The sequence below is a fragment of the Xiphias gladius genome, chromosome 17 (assembly GCF_016859285.1).
Source record: "Xiphias gladius isolate SHS-SW01 ecotype Sanya breed wild chromosome 17, ASM1685928v1, whole genome shotgun sequence".
NCBI classification, from domain to species: Eukaryota; Metazoa; Chordata; class Actinopteri; order Istiophoriformes; family Xiphiidae; genus Xiphias; species Xiphias gladius.
In genome coordinates, this window is record NC_053416.1 from 24,497,112 (window position 1) to 24,501,982 (window position 4,871).

A 4,871-nucleotide genomic window follows, 5' to 3' on the forward strand; every position below is an offset into this window, starting at 1 on the left:
AATTGCTGAATTACATCAGGCCTACATTTAGAATTATGATGATAAAGAGCATCCGTGAAACTCCACATTTCAATCTTTTAAACTGTTGAGGATGTTTTATAAACCCGCTGTATAAACAGACGATCCTTTATATTATGACATCTTAAAATGTCTGTGAAGAATTTTATTGCTCTTCTATCATTCTTTGAGGAAATGGCAAATGAAAAATACAGTTCCAGATTGTATTTTCAAGGCATCCTACTGTTACTTGGTTTATATACTCTAATTTTCGTAACAATGGCAGAGAACACAAACTGCTTGCTAGTGTTTAATGGTAGCCCCTCACTTGCGGCTTATTTGTCCTGCCATTGCACTTTGCAGACATTGGCAGCCTCGCAGAGCTTTCAGGGAAATAAAATGCTCTACATATGAGTCATAAGTAACATTTGTTGGACCAGCACAACCTCTATCCACCAAGTAACCCTCACTACATTTAAGCTGAAATAGGAGCCTCTGAAGACATCAATAACTGTATTCTATTGGTTTCTCCCCATAGAAATGTTTGTGGCCAAGGTCAGATTGTTCACACAACCTTAGGCTCTGCTGTGTATGATGCTGGCTTGATCTCTTGTTTTTTAATGGTGTTTATTTAAGGCCTAAGGGATTTCAGTTTTCTGATTATTTGCCTACTGTATTATTTATCATGTACTAGGAACAGTTTATATTTTCAATAACACATAGTAGCGTTTTCTCAAATGCAGCCAACAAATTTCACAGAAGAGCTCCTTGTATTTGGTACAACATGTTAATTGCTCATTTGCACATGCTGCAGTATTTAATGGAATTGGTTCGTTGTCACGTACGTATGTCAGCTACCAGTGTTAGGTTGTGATATAGCAAACTGCCTCAAGTCATGCTGTTTCATGTTGTACACAAAAATGGAAAAATCACTTAAGACTGGCAAAAAAGGCTGGTATGCGTAAGTGTTTAACATGTTAATTTCAAAGTTTTGCTATGGAAATCCATTATATTTCTTTTTTGCAATGTCCCAACGAAACACTTAGTCATCACTGCATTCTGGTCTTCCTTGAATTTTCAATTGATGAAGTTTGGAGCTGCAGTAATCTAAGCAAAAATGCCACACATTCTCTGGTTCCAGCTGGGTTTTTTTATTGGTCAGACAAAACAAGCCATTTGATGACATCACCTCAGATAATGCAATGGAAATTGTTGAACATTTTCTGGTATTTATGGACAAAATGTTTAATTAATCGATGATGGAAAATTATCAGTAGTCGCAACCCTAGTGAAGATAGATTTTCTGTAGTTGTCAGTCTTTTTGTTATTCATGCAGAGAAAGCATAGCTGACACAGCAGTTCTTCTATTTATTCCAAACAAATCATGAACATAAAACTGACTCCTGTGCATATTTTTTTAAGCAAATACAGTTAAAGCACTTGCAAATGTCAAAGCTTTCATGAACTAGATATAGCATCTCATCGACAGGGAGCACGTGTGACATATATATGAAAATGTAATGTATACAGATACTTCAAACAGAGAAGTAAGCAAATGTCTCATATTTATAAACAGAACAGTGTGGCTTGAATCAGACTTTTTTGTACATATTGATGTTGAAACCTGTGACTCAGAAGAAAAAAGCAATTTTACTGTCACCATGGAAAAGGTCCATCAATGATGCTCTGTGCCAGTGAAAGCATAAGTGTGTTGGTCATTATGTGCATTAGTAGCAAATTAAACAGATTAGTTGCAAGTCCCATTCCCTGGATATGCCAAGCCCTCTATCTGTCTCTGCTCCACTAACAGACTCGCTAGATAGGGTATCAAAAGGGAGCCCAATTTTTGAGCTAGCATTCAATTTTGAAATCTCTCCTCTAATGATGGTTGTCGTCAACTAATGGATAGGCTCTCAGACAGCAATCTCCATTGGCCCACAGTCATCTCAGCCTGCTCCTCAGGGTACGTATACATGCAGGCGGTGCAGAGGAAGAGCTTGCGCTCCACGCCCTCAGCAAACAAACTCATTTCTGTTTTAATGTCGTCTTCTCCATCAAGAATAACTTCAATGGGTCCCAGGCGTTATCTAATAAAACACATCTGATTTAGTGGGCAAGGGAGTTTATTAGAACTCTATTTCTTCCATATGCTTTGCGATTCTGTTGTGCACCTTGATTCAGGGCGTGTGACAGGTGCCATTAGTCCTTACCTGCTCTCTCCCACTCTGCCATGTTCCTCTTCTTTAAATAGTACCTCATATCAGCATGTTTTCTCCCCATGGCATCTTGTTAGAAAAGAGGGAAAGTAAGATTACAAACTCTACACAATTAGTGTAACCTATGATTATTGTGTCTAAATTGCTTAGAGCCTCCAATAAATCTCACAGTAAATCCATCTGACAAGCACACAGTGGTAAAAGATGAAAAAAAAAAAAACATCTGTGTAGAATAAATAAATTGCTTGGTGAAAGTCAATCAAAAGCCATTTTTGTGTTGGTGATGATTGATACTTTTAGACATCTGCCTATTGTGTTCCACTGACAATAGGACTTTCTGTGTGCATCATGCAAAAGACAAAAGGATGCTTACCGTAATCTATTGGCTGCATTGACAGTCATTGTTGCACTAACAAATTAAGAGTATTTTTCAGTAAGAACATATTGTGTTGCAGTATGTCTTTTAAAATAACATTATTTGAAAAAGACAACATCTTGCAGTGCTTTTGCAGTGTAAATGTACAGAAAGGGATTTCTACAATGGATGAGTCCCCTCTTAGTGGTCTGCTTTCCTCATTTGTGAGTATACAAAAACAGAAACTAAACAAAATCTTCTTCACTCCCTAATAATTCTCCTCTAATTGGTCAGTTCTAATTCAAACAAAAGCCAAACAATTACCACTGAAATGCTGTTTCTTCAGGCAACATGTACTAAAAAATAAATAAACAGAGAAATAGTGCAAGTAAAGCAGCAGATATATGTGGGATCTGTGTAATATCCAGACTTAAATCTATTCCTACAAAACCACTTTAATAATACAAGACTGCTAGCCTCTTATCTTCATGATCATGTAAAGTATACCACATTGGACATCTGCTTAGTGATAAATGTTCATAATTTTTTTTGTCATACAGGTATTTCTAATGAAATGCATTTTAATTCAGTTTTATTAATACTATCTTCATAAAAAATGAAATATAAATTAAAAACATATACACAGGAAAAACACAATACATCCACATTTACATGATCATACAAACAAAACTCGGCCTCTCTGCTGTGCCGTGAAAGCTGACTCAGCTTAATCAGCAAACAATGTATAACTGAGTCAGTTTAAACAGAGCTTTGGACAATGATGCAGTTTGATTCTCCTAATCCATGTCCAATGAATCTTAATGCACTGTATGTCACGCTCTTTCAATTTCATGGTAAAATCCTGAAATGTTTCCAAATTCCTCACCATTATTCCTCAAATTACACTGATGTTTATTTGATTTGTGTCCATTTAACTGTACTGACTGATTTACAATTCACATGAAGTTATAAAAGCTCCAAAGTGTGCAGTCTGTGACTTTTTTCTCCTTCCATTGTATAGCATTAGCTTGTTAGGCCTCACTCAAGCCTCAACTCTTGTTCTAATTATGTACCCAGACATCTTATGATAGCACGCTGTCACGTTGCTCGCTGACTGCAATCAGTGATCTGTTCAGAAAAGGTTTAGTCAAGGCCAGATGAGACAAGGGAAAATCCTGATGCGGTGCCATGAAAAGGTTACAACTTATCTGAATTTCAGGCTAGGCTACTTTGAAGTATTAATGAAAGGGGATTATTTGTTAGATTGAAAGATATAACTAACAAGCCGATGAAATACCCATTTGAAAAGTAAATTAAGGGTATAGTTGTCCTTAACTGAGATAAAGATATCTGAGAGAGAGATCTGATAAAGTGCTATATTTCTCTGTTTTGTGTCCAGGACCTTATGAGTCACAAGTCATCTTCAATCAATCTTCAGTCAGTCCTTAATTTTAAAAGGTGTTTATTTCAGATGTTAAGATATTAGACATCAAAAATTCTGAGAGGTCAGGTAAGACTCTTTGCTTTATCATGACACATTAAATTATGGATCTAAACATTTAATTTAATTGGAAACAACTACAAGCCTAAAACCTTACTGTAGAAGCTCCTTGGGGCTGGAGTGTTTAAGACCAGTATATACTTCTGCGTAGACTCGATGGTACAGCGTAGGTACGGCGTAGCTGCTTACCCTACTCTATATCCTGACATGCACATGGTAGCATGTCTTGCGCATGTCTCTCACAGGCTGGGCACAGAAAACTCACCCACCATTTGCCTCAATTGGTTGAATGGTCATACACACCATCTCCTCCGATGTCTTCTCTCTTTTCTGTGTTGCAATAATTTCAGTAAAAGTAACTGTTGTTCAACATTTATCCGCTCCAACTCCAGGTTGATCCGCTCATTTTCAGTTGCCATTGTTTAAAGTACACGAAGAAACTCATCGCAGTGGCCGAGAAACCCCATTGCCAACTGGCGTTTTGGCAGTGTAACTGCAGAGCGACACAGACACACCAGCTGACAAGTAAAAAATGCTCACAACGGTGTAGGCCACTTGCATAGGCTATGGTGTAGGTGTCGATCCTACACAGAAGTATAAACCGGGCTTCACACTCCACAATATGAAAGTAACTTTTCTTACAGCCTTATTGGAGATGCTTTTTTTGGATTTTTTCCCAATATTTTTTTTATATGTTTTATGTAACGCATTTTGTAACATTTGTTTTGAGAAGTGCACAAGTTTTGAAGAAGAAAATTCATCTACTACTGTTAAGCAAATATGAGAAGTTGGCTCATGGAGG

At 37.1% G+C, this 4,871-nt stretch overlaps 1 long non-coding RNA gene across 1 annotated transcript; it reads right to left on the reverse strand.

Moving 5' to 3' along the window:
- Positions 1-1,149: 1,149 nt before the first annotated feature.
- Positions 1,150-4,476, reverse strand: LOC120802975. Its single transcript, XR_005709276.1, has 3 exons — positions 4,373-4,476; positions 2,208-2,282; positions 1,150-2,084 (listed from the first exon to the last, which is right to left on the reverse strand). It is a non-coding gene; the product is annotated as an uncharacterized LOC120802975 (long non-coding RNA).
- Between the last annotated feature and the right edge of the window lie 395 nt (positions 4,477-4,871).